At 36.9% G+C, this 23587-nt stretch overlaps 1 protein-coding gene across 1 annotated transcript in view; it reads right to left on the bottom strand.

Annotated features, from left to right (window-relative positions):
• The window catches only part of LOC136850110 (myosin-14-like), an 81024-nt gene that overhangs the window by 11064 nt on the left and 46373 nt on the right, over nucleotides 1-23587 (bottom strand). The gene's annotated exons all lie outside the window — the stretch shown is intronic.

Below are 23587 nucleotides of genomic sequence, written 5' to 3'. Positions count from 1 at the left end.
AACCATAATGTAAAAAAAAATATAAGTTTAACAACGACTTTTTTCCTGAATTTGAAAACAGAAAAATATTGAACTATCGGTACGAATTATCTCTCCCAAAGATCGTCACCAAAATGGCAGTCCAGCTGCCTGAGCAGTTCCCGTCTCTGATTACCATCTTGAGTTACTGGAGGCAGATGGGACGAGTCCTCGGCGGGAAATCTAACGCGAAGGAGTCCTCTGAAGGAAGCAGGATCGCAGCCTCTGGCTGAGGGCAGCCATCTGGCATACCAGGGAGAAATTCAATAATGCCCAAAATCAAAATGGTCAGGCACGCGAGCCGGAGACTTCTTGGATTTCTAACGTCTTTTAAGAATCAATCGATTTAAGTGTTGCTTGTGAGTGATTGGTTCATTCTACTTGGAAACTGGCGTTACGAAAATCATGGTCATCATCAACGCTGGTCAGCGTTGTTTATATCTAGTGAAGGTTTTTTCTCTGCTGAATTTTCTTTTTAATCTGCTTTGCTTAAAGTGTGATATATATATATATATATATATATATATATATATATATATATATATATATATATATATATATATATATATATATATATATATATATATATATATATATATATATATATAGAGAGAGAGAGAGAGAGAGAGAGAGAGAGAGAGAGAGAGAGAGAGAGAGAGAGAGAGAGAGAGAGAGAGAGATGCGTATGTCTCTGCGTAGCGTTAAATGAAAACAGACGAACAGTGAAAATTGGAGACCAGGTGACGTCACTGGTTCCAAATGAGGCAATGAATTCGCGTCAAGGTTTACTAAATTGGTGAAGACGAAGAAGAAGAAGAAGAAAAAAATACCGTCCATTGTGAGACGCAGCCATACATGTGCGGTAAGAAAATCGCTTGGTGAGCGATATTAACGGATGCCATCATCAGGGTAAATATTAGATCCAGGTCACGAAAGCGGAATTTGTAATCATTACCTGTAATCATTACCCCTTCATCAAGGGAAAAAATGAAGGAGATAGGAAAAAATACTTGCCAATCAATACCCGGCGTTTGGGGTTTCTTTCCATCCCACCCATCTCCCCCATAGCTATTTTTTGGGTGGTGGGAGTGATGGTGGATGGCTAAATGATAGGAGGTAATTGGAAAGCTAGTTGAGTTTTTGTGATAATATAATATTTAGCTGTAACTGGCCTGCCACTGTATTGTAAAATCTGAATTCGTTTTTGAGACTTTTCAGCTGTAACCTAAATGTTACCCAGTCAGCGTCCCTTCGGCCCCTAGCTGCAACCCCTTTCATTCCTTTTACTGTACCTCCATTCATAATCTCTCTTTTCTGTCTTGCTATCCACCTTCCCGTAACAGTTGTTTCATAGTGTATCTGCAAGGTTTTCCTCTTGTTACACCTTTCAAACGTTTCTGCTGTCAATTTCCGCTTCAGCGCTGAATGACCCCAGAGGTCCTAGCGCTTGGCCTTTGGCCTAAATTCTATATTCCTTCCTTCCACACACACACACACACTGACGTGATTTTTTTGAACACGCACACAGACACACACACACACACACACACACACGATCTTTCAAGGTCCTAACGAAGAGCAGCAGATGCCAATCGGATTGATTAGATGGGCTATGCCTTCTCTCCCCCTTACCCAGGGCACTACACATGCCCTCTCTCTTACCCATAATGCCCCGTCCCCACACCAGTACCCTGGGCCTCAACCCAGTCCCCCGTCAGTCCCAATGTGTCGAATAACACCGCCGATGGATTATTGGCTTCAACTCACGCAAGGGATTAATTATAGGGTCACGATGGAACAACGGCGACGGCGAGTTTAAGTAGTAGGAAATACTGTACATATATGTCAAATCTTCAAAAACTTTTTATTTTATTTTTTTTTATTGCGATGGGACCTAGTTTTGTTACCATGAAAATAAACAAACGTTTTTCTTTAATATCATTATTTAATGTGGCTGAATGATTAGTTGAATTTTTTTACCGAATTTAAGAGGAAAAAAATTAGAATTGTCGTCAGATTAGGCAAACTGCTGAATGAGAAAAGTAGTTTTATCTTCCGTATGGAAATGCGGATAGACTTTGTATGTACGTATGTATGTATGTATGTATGGGCCATTTAATTACACAGCCACTAGAGAACACTCCAAGCAGAATCTGTGAAGTATCGAATCAGGCTCGAATCCCCCAAAGAACACTTTCTTCCCCATAGAGACCCTGTCTGCTCGAATCAGTGAAGCTCCAACGATTCGCTTTGAAACATCGGTCGGCCTATCGAGGGAACAGACAACCGTAACGATTTATGGTATTAGCAAGACCTCGAGTATTAGCCCCGAAGTATTAGTTACTTTTGCGGCCACCCGACACTGTAGGGGGTCATAGTTTTTTTTTTTTTTTTTTTTTTTTTTTTTTTACCTTATGAAAGGGATCCTGAGAGTGGATGTTTTCATAAGTGCCAAAACCAATGATTCGTTTGATACGATTCAAGATAGCTGCTTATAGCTTGTATTTGTATGAAACCTTTGTACATGTTTAGTGTGTATATATATATATATATATATATATATATATATATATATATATATATATATATATATATATATATATATATATATATATATATATATATATATATATATATATATATATATATATATATAATTACATATATATATAATACATAAAGGACCTCATTCAAACTGGATAGTATCTAATGGAGTATTTGTTCAGAAAAAGTTACAAACTTTCTTGGACAAACAGTCCACATTATCAGGTATCCGTACAGTACGAATGATTAGTTGAATTTTTTTCAACGGATTTGATAATGTGGACTGTTTGCCAAGAAAGCTTGTAACTTTTTCTGAACAAATACTCCATTAGATACCATCCAGTTTGAATTGTGTATGTGATAAAGTTATTATATATATATATATATATATATATATATATATATATATATATATATATATATATATATATATATATATATAAAATGAACATACGTATGAGCTTAAACTTGTATGTGTGTGCATGTGTAATGAACATTTGGTCTGAAGCCCAAAATTTCTTTGTATAGAACGCTGTACTACACCCCATTCTTAAATCTCTCCATTACAATACATCTTCGCCCGAACGAGCTCATTGGTGTGGGAATAGGCCTTTTTCATCTTTTTAACCACGAGCCTCCACGTGATAACAAAAGAAGACGTCAAAACCACTTTGATCAAAGCAGCATGGCTGTTAAAAGAGTCTGGTATACCTCCAGAGCATGACGAGGCGACGATGGTCAAGAGATTTCAATGCGTTAGATAGTTATCCCGCGAGCCTTAACAATCTCTCTCTCTCTCTCTCTCTCTCTCTCTCTCTCTCTCTCTCTCTCTCTCTCTCTCTCTCTCTCTTTGTATGTGGACGTAAAATTGATGTTACCCTCTCTTGTACGCTTTATTTTTGTTGCCGAAGGATATTAATTAATAGCAAAATGCTCTGATCAACTCAAAATTGTTTATATATCGCTTTTCAAAATTTTGTTTTCACTATTATCAACTAAAACTATTTCGCCACGACAACTGTTTTGATTATCATCATTATTATTATAGCCCTCTACAATTAAGAACAAAGCATCTTACGCCACTTCGTAGGCAGCGTAACTCAATTATCCCAAGAATTCAGCTTGTACAAAACTCTATCAAAAACAGATAATCTTATATGATTGGGCCTCAGTTACGCCTGTGTGGGCCAGAAGCTGTAGTAATCATGCTGTAGACTAGCAATTATGAGCAGTTAATTAGGAACAAAGACATACCCTGCGAAATTGTTTAACTGCAAGACGCACACAATCGCCGACCATACGTATTTCATTGTCAGTGGTTTGAAAAATACTCTTAATATTACATTCTTGCATAAGGATAATTACATTTAGTTATTAATTATCCCTTTTAATTACTGTATACCCTTACGAGTTAAAATTTTATTTGTGTCTTTCATTAGCCGATCATAATGATTTTTTATTCCGTTAAAAGCGTTGATACTTGCTGCTTTTTAATAATAAAATTCGAGCAGCGTAGATGTTTTCATTAACTCCTTAGCAAGTTCGGACAGCTTTGAATCAAAATTTGGTAATTACGTTAATCAGAAGTCGGGACATCTCATTAAAAATATATTGAACGTAGATTAGGTCTGGTAATTCGATTAACAAATAATTATTGGGTTGAGGATAAGGAATGTAATTTACGATGTCTTGAACAATATTGGAAAGCTCTTATTAATTTTCAATATCTATATATTGATTATTAATCTTCCTTTTTATATACTTTTTAATTATTCAAGCTAGGCGTTTTGCTCATCTTCCTTGGAAATTTTTTGTATCAAGCAATGAAATTTACTGATCTGGTAAGAAATAAAAGAAACTACCTTCCGTCGTATTAACAAAGACGGAGCATGACTGACACCCAAATGAAGTACAGGTTTTCATATTTTACTAAATAAATTTCGATATACTGTAAAGAGATGGTCAACTTCCGTAGAGTTTTTGTAATCTGTCTCATCTACCCGAAAGCGAATCTTTCAAAGCTTGATAAAACATAATCTAATGCCAGAGATTTACAGTATATCACCAGAAATATTTGATTTAATGTGAGAGGAGAATTGTTTCACATTGCAGTTGGATAAACTTTTATCTCATATCTAAAATTGGAATCGCTATAGAGACAAGTACTTTCAAAGACTGAGAGAGAAGTTGACGAATATCGGTGAGTGGAGAGCAGAATCGTCTTTAGGACTCCTACAAAGTAGGGAGTATGAAGGAAGCTCTCGGTGAATAAGAGCCAATGAGGTGACACAACGCTGTTATTCTTGGTCCGTTTTCTGTTGTGTTCGCTCGCCCTTCATTCACTGCCTATGGTCAGCTTCATTCTTGCGTTTCTATGGCTCAGGTAGAAAAGAACGAACGGTTGCCAAATACCCGGATTTATGGCCGTGAAAGTGCTGGACGTCTTCCTCTTCTTTCAAAAGTAGAATAGTCGTGAAGAATCTAGGTCGAATGCAAATTGGAATGCTTTTGTGAGTAGAAACTGCTTTATTGTGAATTGAAAAAATGCCATTTTCTCCGTTTGTCGATTAGGAGGGCATGGTATTATTGTGGAAATACATTTCTTTTCATGTTGCTTGTGAGTTCGTCATTGAAGACTTGAAGTTCTCCATATGATTCCAGTAACCACGATTTATTTTTGAACCCTATTAAAATTCTTTTAGCAGCAGAGCCAATAGACCAAATGAGAATTTGAGAAAACATCACCCCACATTCACTATTTCTTTTCAAAATGAATATTGTTTTTTTAAAGTTTTTCGTACACTGATTAGTATGGCAGTAGTGTCTGTTCGCACATTTGATATCCATCTTGTAACCACACCTCGATGACACTTTACGAACCCAAATTAGGCAATCGAGCTGATGAGGTTATCTCACCTGTAAGGTGTGAGGCGAATTAGGTTTCATTAAATCTTTCCGATTGAGCTTAGATGGTAATACGATTACAGAAGGGTTTGCGCGCATGGAGTTGAACAAATTTCTAATAAGCAATTAAGGTGACTTACGGATGAAATGGAGGAAGTGGGCCGGCGAAGAGGAAAAGGGGATTAAGGATGGAATACAGAAGGGATAAAATTGGAATGAGGATATAATACGGGAATCGAAGAGAAACTGGAATATGGGAAAGTAAGAGGAAATATGAAAAGAGGTTATAAAAGACGTTAAAAGAAGTGAAAAGATAAATAAGCAGGGGATAAGTGGAAGGCCAAAGACAAAGCAATAGGCAAAAAGGGATACTGATTTTGAAAGTAAAGTCGAACACATAGAGCCTTGAATATACGCAAAGGTGATGTTAAAATAAAAAAAAAAATTTAATGTAAAAGTGCACAAAGAAAAACCAAAGAAAGGTAAGGTGAAAACAGACAAAAACAAGATTTTTTCTGAATTAGATAAAAAAGGTGGACTTTTAGAAAAGAGAAGGATTCTCGAAACAGCAGACAGTACAAGGAATACGGAAAGGAGCAAGACATTGAAACAAGAGAGGGGAAGACAACGGAGGAAGGAGAGAGAGAGAGAGAGAGAGAGAGAGAGAGAGAGAGAGAGAGAGAGAGAGAGAGAGACTAATCAGGAGGAAAAGTAGTAGAGTCGAAAAGCTTAAATGTTTGGGAGGGGTTAATCTATTCCGTGAGTGATCTTTAGCTCCCGGGGGGGAAATGGGTCTGACCTCCGGGAGGGCTTCCCCGAAAGACCTCCTGACAATTTCCGCGCCAATTTAAGTTACCAATTGAAGCATTTACAACATACTTGGTTTTATTATAAAGTGGCAAGAACCGAAGGGAGGAGGAGGAGGAGGAGGGAAGGAGGTAGGAAGGGAAGAAGGATAAAATGGGAGTCGAGAGCAATGTATCCTTGTCGCCATTAGTAATTGGCGAAGACAAGTTGCTCTCCGTGAGAACCAATACAATTATTTATATCTTTTACGCGTTTTTGATCTGGGTAACCTTGTCATTAAGTGTTGTGGAGCTGATCATTCTGACTTTTTTTTATCCTTTTTTTTTATTTATTTGTGAAAAAGTGGATTGCGAAGGTAGAGTTATTTATGGGTTTCTCAAACCGTTTAACCCTTTAGATTTCTGTGGAAAATGGTTGCTATTGATTAGATGGGAATGGAAGAAATGTCCCGGCGAGCTGAATGAATAACGAAGTAAGTGGAATAATACTGAGTGTACAGTTCAATTTTTGTTATAAATAATTATACAATATCATTCACTTTCCTGTATTCTTGTTGTAATAATAATAATAATAATAATAATAATAATAATAATAATAATAATAATAATAATAATAATAATAATAATACTTTGTTTACTGTATTGTTGCCAGAGTTCCTCTCCTCTCAACAGCTAGCTACATTATAGTCCTCTTTATTTCTCTCAACCCTCTTCAGTTTATTTTGGGAAACTTTAAAACTGTCTTTGACCAGTGTATATATATATATGTATGTGTATATATATATATATATATATATATATATATATATATATATATATATATATATATATATGTATATATATTATATATATATATATATATATATATATATATATATATATATATATATATATATATAAAATGAAATATATATTATATACTATCAGTATATATATATATGTATATATATATAAAATTGGTAAAATTATTTTCAAAAAACCAAAAAATTTTTACACTTCAGTATCACTTCTGTATCCCCAAGATTGAAAATGGTAAAAATTTTGAATTCTGATCAACCCACAAACCCTACCCCACTTATTTTCTACCTTCTCTGTTGAGGGCAAACCTCTAGCCCTTCTTTCGACGGACGCTGTCCTTAAGAGGAGGGTTTGGGGGAGGGGGGGAACTGGATAGTGGGGAAAGATTGGGGGAAGGAAGGGAGTTGGCAAGTCAATTTATTTAGCCGTTTATGTGGAAGACAGGGCAAATGGCGGTAGCTCTTGCAACTAAAACCCCTCTCTCTCTCTCTCTCTCTCTCTCTCTCTCTCTCTCTCTCTCTCCTGAAGGCGCCTTCTCTCCGTCGCTTCTTCCCCTCTTTCCTTCTCCCTCCCGACAGTAATTATTCGAGATTGATGGTTATCAGAGGGTATTTGCCAACGCCAGCAGAGGGTCACACGAGCTACAAAAAACCTTTCCTCTGGATTCTGTCGTAGTTTATAACTGAAGCGTCGTTCGCTGGAAAACATCTCTCTCTCTCTCTCTCTCTCTCTCTCTCTCTCTCTCTCTCTCTCACCTATGATCGGTAAGGACATGAAGGCAGTTCGTTGGAATGAAGAAGGCAGTTCATTTTCATTTTATTATAAATCTGAAGCATTATCTCTCTCTCTCTCTCTCTCTCTCTCTCTCTCTCTCTCTCTCTCTCTCTCTCTCTCTCTCCTTCCTATGATCGGTAAAGGACATGAAAGCAGTTCGTTAGAATGAAGAAGACAGTTCATTTCCATTTTATTATAAATCTGAAGCATTCTCTCTCTCTCTCTCTCTCTCTCTCTCTCTCTCTCTCTCTCTCATGAACAGCGGAAGGTGTAAGAGCAATTTGGTGGTATGAAAGAGCCTTAATTCAACTAGAAAAGCATGACAACCTTATTACCTCTGTCGTTATGATTTGTTTATGTTGTGTAATTATACCTTATTTACACTAACGCAAGTAGACTGTGAACATAATTTCCCAAAATCGCTCACACTTATATATATATGTATATATAAGTGTGTGTGTGTGTTTGTGTGTAGTAGGTTTGTGTTTTCCTAACCAACTTATATATTATAGTATTAACGCGTCATGCAACCGCATTCTTTACGCTCGCGAGACCAGCGCGGTATTTCTTCCGATCTGAACAAGTCGTAATGACGTCCTTTTTCCCATTGTCCTGACAGTAAACACAAGGTTTCATTGCCAAACAAAAAAAAGAAGCGTAATTTAATAAACAAGCGACAAAAACACAACACTCAATTTGATCCTCTAAAGTTTCTTTTTTACGTTTTTCTTCTTCTTTTCAGTAGCTGTTCGATATAATTAACCTTTTCATTTTGTTGTGTCATGAAGACTCATTTGCATAATACGCGGTTCTAATCGGCATTCGCTTTTTTGTGGGGAGTATTCTTGTTGGTGGTCTTCATTATCTGGGTCCAGACTTACATTTATGTCGTGCCTGAAATTATCCAGATACTTGATAAAATGATTCAGGGATATTTTTCAGTCTCTAATTCCATTTTTGATATATTTTTATATTCGTATTTTTTATTTGTTTTGTGTATAGCTGTGAAATATTGGAATTTTATTATTTTTCTAATTTGACTTTTAATCCTTTTTACATTCAAATATCTACATGTGGTTCTGAAAACAATTTTGCTGATTTAAAAACAAGTGAAAAGGAAAACTGATTTAAAAACAAGTGAAAAGGAAAACTGATTTAAAAACAAGTGAAAAGGAAAACTGGAAAACAGCCATTGCTGTATGGTCATAGATCATACCGACGGGAAACTGCTATGGTTTGGCGTATTTGACAGGGAAAAGACTATCATGTTAATGCATATGTGAGGAATTGGAAAATTAAAAAGATTACTGACTGACTTCACAGGGCTTTGCAAAATTACGGAATGCGTGATATATTGTTTCATGCTGTATGAAAAACCCAGTAGTACAATGTTTGTCTTTTAAATTTCTCTTTGAGAATTCATTTTAAGAATTTGAGAATTCTTAATTCTAGTTAAAATGCCGCAGGTGGTTCAATTTTTAATGAAAATTTCACAAATAAAACGAAAGGAAATATTTTAAAACGTATTCCGCTGAAGAAATTCCCCGGCATTTAACCCAGATATCCTACTCCATACCAGATTACGTTGGAAATTAATCATGGAGCTGTAGAATAACACCATCCCCCAATGAGCTTGCTCGACTGACGCTACTCGCGACCCGATTGGTCATACGGAGAGATGAATATTGCTGACCAATGGGGAAGCAGCAGTATAATGACGGGTGCTGCAGCCTTCGGCGCCCGAGCGGAAGGGCTTTACATGGAGATCCTGCAACGTACATCGAAAAGGATACTACTGCTCCTTGAGGTTTTGAGGAGCAAGAAAATAGGGAGGAGGAGGAAAAGAAGGAGGAAGAGAGAGGTGGAGGAAAAGGACAGCCAAGGGGGAAAGGCTCATTACCGATCTTGTAGAGCTGTAACGCGGGATGTTGTTCCACACAATTAGGTGATATATTTCAGAGGGGGTTGGGTGTTAACGCTAAGGCGGGGAGTAAAAAAAAAAAAAGGCAAAACGTTTGTGTCTGAAGACATTGGAACCCTCTCCTTCTTTGCCGCTCTCCCCCTCTCCCTACCTCCCCCTCTTCGAAAAATAGTCCTTATGCAAAGCGATGCACTCCAGTGGTAGCGTCGGGTCCACTGGCCATCTGGTTTGCGAGGTTATAAGGCGTGCGAGGCTTGCAAGGCGGAAGACTTGCAGTACTGAAGGCCTACAAAATCAATAAGCGAAATCTTCTAAGGTCCAGAAATTAATAAGTTTAAAAAAGAAATGTGTGGAGTTATACCATTCTGTATGATACATTTTCTATTATCAGAACGCGACAAAAATCAGGGCCTTTGCGTATCCGATCAGAAAGCTGGTATTTTCTGATAACTATTGGTCATTATCGTGCGAACTTCATGGAAGTGGTCTTAAATACTTGAGCCCAGTCAACCGTGGAGGGACTAATCAAGAGAATTGCACTTCGAAGCCCATCGATGTTAGAGGACCACCGGGCGAAGCGAACTCCATATGGAGGGCACGAACGCAGTCTTTAATTAATCTAATTATAAGCTTTTGACGATGAGGTACCTAAAGTCCTTAATAAATAATTTTACAGCAAAGACCACGAGGACTCTTGTAGTTTTCTATAGGCTATTCAGGGCATGGATGAAAATGAAATAAAAGAAAAAGAATGACATCTTCTATGATTATACTTATAATCACTGTAAGCTCTGTAACCTCTGTAACGTCACTTTCGTTGCCAACTTTCAGTAAACTTGTAATCCCTCCTACGCCGTGGAAGGAAGATCATTCAGGAGGATACACCCAAGGAGGATATGATTTCGGAAAGATGTCTCGAGCGGGAGGAAACTGATTATGAGTTTTCAGCACGAAAGGATCTGTATATTAGGACATAGGAAGTGTTGAGTACTTCGAATCCAATAGCAAGGATAAGTTGCAATGCATTATAACACAATACATTTGCAGGATACAGTGCTAAAAGGTATGGGTTTATAGGATATTGTGTCGGAAGACTACATTCCCGCTCTAATACGTCTCTTATGGATACAAGACTGTATCGAGTTACAGTACTATAGATACAGAGCCTGCAGCTATACCCTGATTGATAGAAGTTGCAGGTCATGTCCAGTAATAGCCAATCAACGAGGCTCAGCCATAGCCAAGTCAGTCTGATTTTAATCCGCAGAAAACTTGTGACTTGTCAAATCCAGCCAATTAAAATGATACCAGTTGTAACAAAACAGCAAAAAATATGTTTTTGATTAAAGTTAAATGTTTGAGTGGAGATGCAGAATAGGATTGTGACTTGATAAGCGTATGTGAAGGGAACTAAGAAATATTATGTAGTCCTTATTTCTACGATTACTTTGTTATGTGAAATATTTTGTTTGTTTCTTGTTTATGATTTCCTTCGATTTATACACGCAAGAAATTTTGTGTCATTTTATCTTGTCATGTCGAAAAATAGATTGACGAGATCTTATGTAGGTCTCTGCCTTTTTTACTCAGACAACAACAACAGCAACAACAACGATATTATTAATGATGCCAGAAACAACCCAAACTTTGAGTTATTGACCATACTTCAGTCATAATCTAGACGGGGAAAAAATCAGCAACCAAAACTCAGTGAGATGCTTGTCACTTCGGAGACAAAGTGACGACTAAAAAAAAAAAAAAACTAAGAAAAAATAATAAGAATAAGGGATACCAAGGAAAAGGATGCCAGGTACCTGGGATATGAAAAAAATAAAATAAAAAAAGATTCTAATCCCAATGGATCGATGGCCATCCATGTAACAACCCTCCACCTCTTGCAATACTAGATTAATTCATATAAATATATAAAGATCACAGTCATTTCGCGCCATTCTGGCTCCTCCATAATCACCGTTAAGTATCCGAGAGTAATACTACGTAATGGAAATCAAAATTGCCCCGTTCATGATTATTAGCATAGCCCCCGAACACCAAGTACCTGGTGCGTCCCTTGAGACGGATTGGAAACCGAGACTGGGTCTCCCTATCTCCTTCGAAGGATCCTGCTCCTTCTTGCGTGCCTTTGTGGCGTGCATATACGTATACTTGTGTGAGAAAAGACAGTCTTTTTAATTTCCTGTCTTTGGTTTTCGTGTTCAGACGTTATTTCTGGGCACTGGATTTTTTTTTTCTCCTTCATTCTGTTTTGAGTTTGACGTTACTGAAGAGTGTTAATTAGTATAATTATTTTAAGGGCAGCTTTCTTTAAAAACTTGAATTTTTTGCCATTTTTTTATTTAGGAAATATAATTATTATGTAAGGTATTTTATAAAGCCAAGTCCGTATTGGCTGAGTGAATATTTACGAAAGGTTAGATTTTGCAATCCGATTGATATCCAGTCAGGTATATATATCCGTCGACGATAACCGTAACCGTTTTGATGCCAGATTACGTAAACAAATCAAAATCCGTTTTGTGTCTGGTGTTCTTGGAACCCTTTTCTTCTTCTTCTTCTTCTTTTCTTCTTCTTTTCTTCTTCTTCTTCTTCTTCTTCTTCTGCTCTCTCCATGTTGAAAAGTCAGTACCAAGAGCATCGGAAGACCAGGAGATAATCATGGCCAATATGACACAACTCCGCATCATCTTCCTCCTCTCCTCATTATGGTATTCGTCAAAACAGTTTTCAGTGGACTGTTTGCGGACATCAGCGGTGTCATCATTGTTTAATATGTATTGTTAAATGGACTGGGAAAAATTTATAGGAGTTAGCGACTGTCATCCTGCGTTTTCCATGCGTTAAGTAAAATGAAAACTTGAATGCGAAATGGGTAGGTGCTTTAGTTAACAATACTAGATTGGCTTCATTTTGTAGAGTGAAAATTAAGTCATTAAAGTGGACAAAAGTAGTGAATGAATAGATGAATAGGTAAAAAATGGAAAAAGAAAAAATGGTTGCTTTTTCCCAGCTCGGTCTTGCCTGCGTAACGGCAATAAGCAGAAATTTTGAAATGAATAAATTTTATCTCACGGTTATAAATGTTAATGCATGTGATCACAACCATATAAGCATGAAACGAGAGAGAGAGAGAGAGAGAGAGAGAGAGAGAGAGAGAGAGAGAGAGAGAGAGAGAGAGAGAGAGATATTGGGCTCATGATGTTCAAAATTATTCAACGACTTATAAATGAGAGAGAGAGAGAGAGAGAGAGAGAGAGAGAGAGAGAGAGAGAGAGAGAGAGAGAGAGAGAGAGAGAGAGAGAGATATTGGGCTCATAATGTTCAAAATTATTCAGTGACATATATGAGAGAGAGAGAGAGAGAGAGAGAGAGAGAGAGAGAGAGAGAGAGAGAGCAATGTTGAGCGTGGCAAGGAAACAAAAGAGGAACGAAGATGAAATGGTCTGCATCGGACCGTGAAAACAGATGCTGGGGATCCCACAGGAAGATTCCCCTTTTGGGAATCCTTCCTCACCTGATGACGTCCGCAATGTATTACCGCTATCGATTGAGCTCATCAAGCACGTTCCGCCCATTCCAGAGAGAGAGAGAGAGAGAGAGAGAGAGAGAGAGAGGAGAGGGTAATTTATTATAATTTTTAGTGTTATTGCTGTTGTCCCCATTTTTTTTTTTTTCTCAGAACTCGTGACTGACTACACTTGAGCACACGAGAGAGAGAGAGAGAGAGAGAGAGAGAGAGAGAGAGAGAGAGAGAGAGAGAGAGAGAGAGAGAGAGAGAGAGAAAATTTATTATTATCATTCATAGTGTTATTGATTCCGTCCCCCATTTTTTTTTTTTTTTTTGCTCAAAACTCTGATGGAGAGAGAGAGAGAGAGAGAGAGAGAGAGAGAGAGAGAGAGAGAGAGAGAGAACAAGGTCACTTAATTGTATGTCACACCAAAGGGCCTGGGAGCCAGGGGGTCGAATTAACCAGTATGTCTCGTGATCCACATCGTACCCCAGGTGTCCAGCGGGACACCTGCCTTCCCCACCGAATGCTGGAGTTGGGGCTTTTTGTTTACACCAAGGTATATATCTATATACCTTGGTTTACACCATGTTCTGTAGAATCTCTCGTACTGTATACTGTTGAGTCCCTGGTTTACGTTCTACAGAACTGCTCCGTTCGATTTGTTTTGGTCAAAGGTAAATTCATTCCTGTGCATTTTACGGTTCTGCATTTATGTTCTATATAAGAATTCTACGCAATCGTTCTGTTTACTTTATTGTAGTTCAAATTTGTAACTATAAGTTGGAATTCAAAACCATATTTGTTTTTCTTTTATTATATATTATTCATAGGCGTTATTGTTTGCCTTATTTCCTTAATTTCTTGAATTTTGTTCATTTATCTGTCTTCATAAGTTTAATTTTCCCAGTTAGTTACGAATTCACATTTACAGAATTCAGTAACGTTTCTGTGACAGGTTCTGCATTTAATTTTCCATGTCTTGTTATCCTGACTACTACTAAGTTTACAACCAGACCAGTTAGCATTTTGTCAACTGAGGTATTTTCCTGAATACTTGCAGCTGTGCATACAAATTAACAATCTTTATAAATCGCATTTATTAAGAAAAGTTGATGTTTAAATCATCAAAGTTTACAGCTGCGTAATGCTGTGGTAATAATGGTGCTTTTAAATACAAAAAGTTGACAAAAATAATTGATGTAATAATTGAAAATCTAAAAATCAGAATATAATAAGCTTTTAATGTTTAGATAGATATTGTTTATAGCTATTGATAAGATTAAAAGGCACATGCCGTTGTTTTTTTTTTATCATTCAAACCCCTAGTAGGAAAAAGCGAACTACAGGACAAAGTACATAAATAAGGAATCATCCGTTTTCGCTTAAAGAAAAAATTGCTCATTCTGTAATGCAGAACCAAATTTGACCGCATTTTCTGTTTAGTGAGCTCAGTGGTGAGCCATGAGTCAGGACATAAAAAAAAGTCACTCATTAACCATGCTTCTGAACCGTGACTCGGTGTTATTCTACAACAACAAAGATAATGGGACAGATCAATAAAGCGATGAGTCCTCACAAAAGGAGTGGGAGTGGCCGCTCATAAAAAAGTTATTCAGAGTTAAAATCAATAATCATAACTCACCTTTGGGGGCCCTGCTGCTCTAGGAATTGACTTCGGTTAAAAAAATATACAAAAACAGCGTCCCTTGAGGGCAGTCTAGGTTAGTTTTTGTCAATATTTTATAAGCAACCCCTTTGGGAAATAGCACTTGCTTTTATTTTCATTCCAAGTTCATCAGAGAAACACAATGATCAAATTGCCATGATATTTTTGCTCGCCCAAGTACACGCGTCTGGCGACATCTGGCAACTGCTTCCATGTCAGCCAACCAGCTGCTCATCTGTGGTCACGTGATTAGCCTGCAGCGGTTGGCCACCTTTTGTAATTGAGAAAACATCGATTATTGGCGTGGTTTTAGATGGCGCTCCGGATGCCATGATTGTTTCAGAGGGCAGCTGTAAATTTGCTTAGTCCTCGGCACCGTATTGCGCTCGCTAAATCACTTAGACGTTATCATGCAAATTGAAACCTTTCAATATTCTTATCGCAGTGAGAGTAAAGGGTATTTTACGTATGGTTATGTAACTCTGCAATCTGCCGCTGTTCAGCGAGCTTGAACATAATGAACACATTATCTTCACCACCACTGTTTAGATTTATCTGTAAGTCGCGCGCGCGCGTGTTTGTCTGGTTGTGTGTGCGGTGTTTTACAAACGTTAGGTTTGCAAAAATGGAAAAAATAATTGGCAGGGCTTTTGGTAGGAACAAATATTCTACGTTTACCTATTTTCAGGTGTTTGCAAGTTTTGCATTATTAGTTCTCAAGATTTGAAAAAAAAAATTCAGATAGGATAAAAAAAATATTTTAGGAGTAACAATATTCAACAAAGCAGCAAAAGCCATTTCTCATAAACGGTCAAAACAGGTAATTAAAAAAAATAAATAAGGAAATTACCATCTGGGGACATATCTAGCGCTGAAAATTTCTTAAAATTATAGAAACAGAGGAATCAACGACCAGTTTGTAATAGAAATTCTCGAGTGGAAATGGGAAGAAATGGGAATCTCAAAATGTAAAATTCATCATCCGACAGGTACAACGAAAACTCTTACTGGAAAAAAGTAAAATAACTTTCTAGAAATTAAATAAAATTGAAAAAGCAGATTAAAACAATATCTCTAGCATTGAAAATTTCTTAAGATTATAGGAACGGAGGAATGTACAACCAGTTTGTAATCGAAATTCTCGAGTGAAAATGTAAAGAAATGAGAAGTTCAAAATGTAAAATTCATCACCCGTCAGGTACAACGGGAACTCTTACTGGAAGAAAAATTAAAATAACTTAACTAGAAATTAAATAAAATTGAAAAAAGCAGATTAAAACAACCCCGATAAATATAAAAAATCTTAAATGAAAAATGAGACAAGAAAAACCAAAATAGAAATATGCTTAGCAGTTTTTCCAAGTTGTTTGGACATCTTGGAGATATTGATATTGAAAAATAAATTTTTTCCGACAAATATTAAAGCATCTAACAGCCGGATTGAGAATTTAAAGAAACAGCTACAGATCATATGAAATTTTCGTCTTAACACCCCCGCTTTCCCCCGCCTTTCGCCTTTCCCCAGGCGAAAACACCCTCACCTGAGGTAATGAAGGAATAAAGGAGGTAGAGATAAAAAGAGACAGGAAATGAGGAAGAGAAGAAAATGCGGGCGTTGACTTGCAAGGTGTGATTTTACTCTGGTTTAGCTTTGATGTGACCAACTTCCTCTCTGTCTCTCGCTTTCTCTTTCTCTCTTCTCATATATATATATATATATATATATATATATATATATATATATATATATATATATATATATATATATATATATATATATATATATATATATATATATATATATATAATATATATATATATATATATATATATATATATATATATATATATAATATATATATATATATAAATAAATACAGTATATATATATTATATATATATATATATATATATATATATATATATATATATATATATATATATATATATATATATACATATACACATACACATACATACATACATACATACTGTAGGAATATAAAAGAGAAATTGAGAACTTTCCTATTTTGATTTTCTCGTGACATCGGATTAGAATCTGTAGCACAACCCAGGGTTCGGGACCTCTGGGTGAATGGCCACCACCAGACAGACAGAGAGCAACTGCATGTTGCATCTGAGATGACCCCGAGGTCGCAAATAGGGTCACTGATATTTTAATCAGTTAAGCATAAAATCATCAAAGGAAGAAGCAGCTGAGCGATCCCCGACCCCACATGGAAACCATTGCGAAAGGCTCCTAAAGAAAAGAAAGAAATAAAAAAAAAAAGATATCCCCTTTCCAGGAAAGGAGTTGGACTCTCAAACCTGTTTGTAACGTCGTTGAAATTCAGGAAGCTTCTTGTTTTGTGGTCACTTCCTCAAATTACTCTTCCATTAATAATTAAATGATCTGGGAATGTAGTGATTGGACGTAACGTAGACGGAGCTCTTAATTACGTCGAGAGGGCTGTTCGTCTGGTCTCGCAAACTTTCATTGCATTCAGACAAAAAGATGTTATACACCTCAGGCTTCAGAAGAAAAAAAGAATTGAATTTCTTGTTTTTACTTCTGGCCAAAACAAGGTTTTTTTTATTGTTATTTTCTTTGCTCGGCAAAAACCACTTTAATGGTTTGCTGAATACTTGATAATTTTTCCCTTCGTTCCACCTAACGTTTTGAGCGAAGTTTTTTCCTATAATTTCCTACTCAGAACAGTCTAGCAAATTTCAAGCAATTTTCTCTCGAGTGGTCCGTAATCATCTTCCCCTATACGCTATCCAGCAATTTACCCATGAGGACTATCAAATTAATTTATTGACAAGTATGGTCTAGCACTATAACCCGAACCCCGTATGGGGGATAGTGCCGGCAGTGCACCTCATGCGGTGCACTGTAGGCTTTACTTAAGGTTCTTTGTAGTATGCCTTCGGTCCCTAGCTGCAACTGCTTTCATTCCTTTTACGGTACTCCTTCCATATTCTCTTTCTTCCATCTGACTTTCCACTCTCTCCTGACAATTGATTTATAGTGCAACTGCGAGGTTTTCCTCCTGTTACACCTGTCAAACCTTTTACTGTCCGTTTCAGCGCTGAATGACCTCATTGGTTCCAGTGCTTGGCCTTTGGCCTAAATACTGTATTCAACTATATTCAACTGTAACCAGAAAATTTAAGGAAGAAATTTTGACTATATAATTGTCATATAAATCTATTTTAAATTGTTCTTTAACTGGAATATTAAAAATAACTTCAACAATGAGAATTAACTTTCCAGAAAGATTTCAAAGTTTTCTACCATTTTATTGTGCTCTGATAATTTTTTAGTCAAAAACATAACTTAAAAATTAATTTTATCACTTTTCTTTAGAGGCTTACCGATCATTTTACCGAAAATAATTATCATGAACTACTCACCGAATAAATTCAGATCAGTCAATAAATATAGTCATGCGGTATTTACTGCGGTATTTACAGATGACTGAAGATTTCGAACAGTGGTCAGGAAGGGAAGAGAAGAGGAGGAGGAGGAGGAGGAGGAGGAGGAGGAGGAGGAGGAGGAGGAGGAGGAGGAGGAGGAGGGAGGAGGAGAGGTGAAAAGGTGGGTGGGGTGAGGTCAAAGAGCATGTTTCGTTGCTCGGGAGTGTGGTTAGGGTTGGGTAGCGGGTCCTAGGGCGGGGGCATCCGGTAATTGGGGACCTTATGGTCAAGAAGGAAACGTCAGCGAAGGATTATACAGTAAGAGGAAATGGGAAAAGATGCGGTGTTGTCTTGAAGCATATAATGTAGGGAATGCATGTGGTGATGTGTTGCGTGTGCTTACCTTGAGCGTGTGTGTGTGCGCGTAGGTGTACGGTAACGCATTTATGTATACACACTCACATATACATACATATTTTATATATATATATATATATATATATATATATATATATATATATATATATATATATATATATATATATATATATATATATATATATATATATATATTATATATATATATATGGTTTGTGCATTGTGCATATATATAAATCTCGTCTCTGTCATATGCTTATACATGAAATTATGAATCCAATTATATGTACACACACACACACCATACACACACACACATAGAGAGAGAGAGAGAGAGAGAGAGAGAGAGAGAGAGAGAGAGAGAGAGAGAGAGAGAGAGAGAGAGAGAGGGGGGGCAGGATGCCTAGGATGACACCATTTTGTTTTTCTGAAAGGGTTGTCCTGTGGAACAATTCAGCGAAACGATAGAGAGAGAGAGAGAGAGAGAGAGAGAGAGAGAGAGAGAGAGAGAGAGAGAGAGAGAGAGAGAGAGAGAGGCAGCGGATGTAGGCTGGGCCGTAGACGAACAAGAGGGGCGTTGAAAACAATTTGGAGTAAGATGATGTTGTAGGAGGCGGATGTTGCCACATCATTACAGTCACAGCAAAAAGAAAAGGAAAAAAGAATAATAAAAAAGAAATATATCTCTTGACAGCGCATCCCAATTTTGCATTTTACGCCAAGGGCCTCCATTACGTGAATGAAAATCCCGTGGAAAATGTGCACTTAGGCTCCAGCACCCTTGTACTTTGACGCTTTAAACCAACACTTTTCTCACTTGAAGACGCTCATTTTGAATGGCCAACTGGGCCGCAATGTGAAATATCAATAATAAGAGAAGTAATAAGTCATGGGACGTCATTCTGTGCAGAAAAGACTTGGAAATGATTCAGGGTGAAAAAAGAAAACGAATATTAATACAAGAAACCCGTGGCAGTGTGAAAATTCCCTCTTACCTTTGTCGAAACCTCGATTCCCACAGTGCTGGCTTCCGTAGGGGCTACGGTGCATTGCAACTATGGATTTAAATGAAGCCAATAAAATGGGGAGGGGTTGGGTTGGACCACTTGATAATGGTCGGTTAAAAGGGGTAATGGGTAATGGGCAAAGGGTGGTTGGAAAAAGGGAACCTCCTCCTGCCGGCAGAAACTGGAAGAGCGGAGAGGTTGTGAGAAAAGAAATGGAAAGAATATGATTTTTTGTGTTTGTTTGTACTGAGAACATCACGCGTGTCATGAATGGTCTGATGGATTTAGGTAGAATGAATAAGCAGAAACCCATATGAATGGATAGGTGAATGTTACGAATATTAACAAGTCAAGAAAGTAAGTGTTGTAAGATCTATAAGGTAACTTTACCCATTAACCTGAAAATACAGATTTTTAGTTTTCTCTAAATGAAAACTATTGAGATGGCATTGTCTGTCCGTTCGCACTTTTTCTGTCCGCCCTCAGATTTTAAAAACTAATGAGTCTAGAGGGCTGCAAATTGGTATGTTGATCATCTACCCTCCAATCATCAAACATACAAAATTGCAGCCCTTCTAGCCTCAGTAGTTTTTATTTCATATAGGCTAAGCTTAAAGTTAGCCATAATCGTGCGTCTGGCAACGATATAGGACAGGCCACCATCGGGCCATGGTTAAAGCTACATGGGGCACTGCTCATACAGCATTATACCGAGACCACCGAAAGATAGATCTATTTCCTGTGGCCTTGATTATACACTACAGAAAACTCGATTGCGCCGAAGAAACTTCGGCGCATGTTTTACTTGTTTTTCTCCAAGGGTGATTCCTATGCAGAATGTTTACCTTTTTTTTGCAGTCAACTTCTTTTGACCTTTTTCGTTTTATAGTTTTTACTCGTTTGAACTTTTAGGATAAAGTAAAAGCATTCCTTTCCTCTTTTCCCGTACAAATTAACTTTTCTTCAGCAAGCTTCTTCATATCTTTTATCCCTTTTTCTTTACTATTTACTCGTCTGCTTTATCATATAATTATTTCCTCTCCCTATGCACTTCAAACCTAAAGTCTCTCTCTAACTGCGACGTCAAGGAAATGTTTTTTCTTGCCAACTTTTTTGCATGTCCCTTTTCTTTTCATATCATTTACTCCCTCCTTTATCAAATAATTGTTTCCTCTCCTTATGTACTTTGAAGTTTAAGGTTTCTCTTGCTAAGACGTCGAGGAAATTCGACGTAATCGGGTAATAAATCATTGTGTTTCAGCTCCTTTTTCTTCCTCTCCTCCTTCCTACCTTCTGAAGAACAGATGTGGGTTGCCGTGCCCCAGGTCATGGGTACCAGTCCTAAGCCAACCCCCCCCCCAATTCTCTCTCTCTCTCTCTCTCTCTCTCTCTCTAATGTACACGGAATACATCATGTAAGTTACCTAAACGTACCTGTACATATATAAAACCCTCGCATTAAGATTTATACATATACATACATTATATTATATATATATGTATATATATATATATATATATATATATATATATATATATATATATATATATATATATGCGTGTGTATGTGTGTATGTATGAACTATTCATCAATGAGAACCTGATCAACCTAAGGTTCCAGTAACAAGATGAGAAACGCACAATATGACCGCTGTAAATGCTCTTCCCGTGATCATGGTTACAATTATGATTCACATCATTTCTCCCCCTCTCTTTTCCCATAATAAAAAGGAACGCTAGGGTGATCATTACCCATAGGAAGGGACAGAAAGCGTTCAATTAGGGCACAGAGGCTAATGCGAAAACTGCCTCGAGTTTGACCTGTGGGAGACAAACAAATGTTCCTTTAGAAGACTTCGGTTCTCGGTGATTAATGGTCCATTGGATGGGTCTTTGAATTTGAATGTTTGTGCTGTTGTCCTGAAGTAATGGCGTTTTACGCGTTGGCTGTTGTCCCGGAAGCCTTATTGGTATATATATATATATATATATATATATATATATATATATATATATATATATATATATATATATATATATATATATATATATATATATATATATATATATATATATATTATACACAATTTTACAGAAACACGCGTTTATGCAAAGGTGATTTACGTATGTGATTGTACATCCATATATATTACGTGAATAAATGTTGCATAATTTCATACTCATTCATATCTGTCGAGTTGAAAATCATCTCTTTGCATTCGAGGCAAGTTTTTAATTTGTTAAAATTCCTTCATATTATCATACTTTTTTTTCTTTGGATCTTCCTTTTTCGAGGTTATCTCCTATGACAGGGAATTTAGCCTCCAAAATTTACTGCTCAGGTACAGTCGTACTTAGGTTCCAACTTATTTTACGACTTTTGTGGCTTGGTTGGCAGCAGTCTTGTCTTTCAATTGAAAGACCTGGGTTCTATCCTGATGTGAGTCGGAAATTTATTTCTGTTCCACACGTGATTGTGTGTTGATTATTTCTATATTTTATATTATATATATATATATATATATATATATATATATATATATATATATATATATATATATGTGTGTGTGTGTGTGTGTGTGTGTGTGGACATATATATTTGCGCGTGTGTGTGCATGCTTCCTGAAAAGTGAAGTACTCGAGAGAATACTTGGCACAGGAATCCAAACCAGCATAAATAATAAGTATCTATATTTGCAATATTTCATCCGATCACTGCAGTCAGCCGTAGCCGTCAAGCAGTATCAAAATATTGGTTTAGGGAACGGCAAAAGTAATTGGTTTTAATCGAATGACAAACAGCGTACATATATTATTGTCCAAGTAATTTGTGGTCGGAGCAAAACGAAATTCGTCTTATTTATGGCCCCACAAGTTGATGGACGAATTATGTCTTTCTTCTTCTTCCTCCTCCTCTTCTTCTTCTTCTTCTTCATCTTCTTCTTCTTCTTCTTCATCTTCTTCTTCTTCTTCCATTCTATTCTGTATCTTCGTTAAATATATCAGCGAACGATAGACGGCATAAATGATTTTCAGGATATATAGTTTTCTGCCGTGAATGTTAGAAAATTACATTTTTCAAGAAATTGTATTCCATGCGTAGAGGTTCAGCAAGTCAATCAGCAAAATCTATCTAAATATATATTTATATATTCTAATCCTCCTTAACTGATGGAAGCTGTCACATGCTTAAAACTACTGGACAATATTTCATTGTTGTACGTCACGTTCCCTGGTTAATTTCGCCCATTTATAAGCAAAACATAATCGAGGATTGTCGTTGATGTTAGTAGTTTAAATGCGCATAAACCAGTAATCGAAATCTCCATAATGCTGATTCATGCAAGTTGCATAACTGCATAGAAATGCGATAAAAAAACCTGTATTACAATTCATACTTTATAAAGTTTAGTTCGTTTAGAAAATAAGTCCATTGCTAAATCTTTTACTGCCTCATCGCGCAACTGGTAAACGTTGGTGTGCAAAGAAAACTAATAAAAAACGCATTTCCTCTCAGTTTATACTTTGTAAAATGTTCATGCGTTCATAAATAAAACGCCTAGGCATTGTTAATAATTGGTCCACGTACATTGGTTGAAAATGAACGCGCTCCTTTTTCAGTATGCCTGGCGAAGATGAGCCGTGATGGAGGGATGTGTTTCTAACTGCGAGACGGACAGGCGGATCATTTGTAATTTATTGCGGAGTTTTGATAAAGGAAACAAGGAGGATTGAGAAGATGGTTATTACGTTTAACTACTGGAATAGACCGGAGTCAAGTCAAGAGGAACGATGCTGCTGGAGGTTTTGCAACCTTCCCT

The sequence above is a fragment of the Macrobrachium rosenbergii genome, chromosome 21 (assembly GCF_040412425.1).
Source record: "Macrobrachium rosenbergii isolate ZJJX-2024 chromosome 21, ASM4041242v1, whole genome shotgun sequence".
Classification (NCBI taxonomy): domain Eukaryota; kingdom Metazoa; phylum Arthropoda; class Malacostraca; order Decapoda; family Palaemonidae; genus Macrobrachium; species Macrobrachium rosenbergii.
Note: the sequence above shows the minus strand (reverse complement) of the source record. Positions and strands in the feature narration are given on the sequence as shown.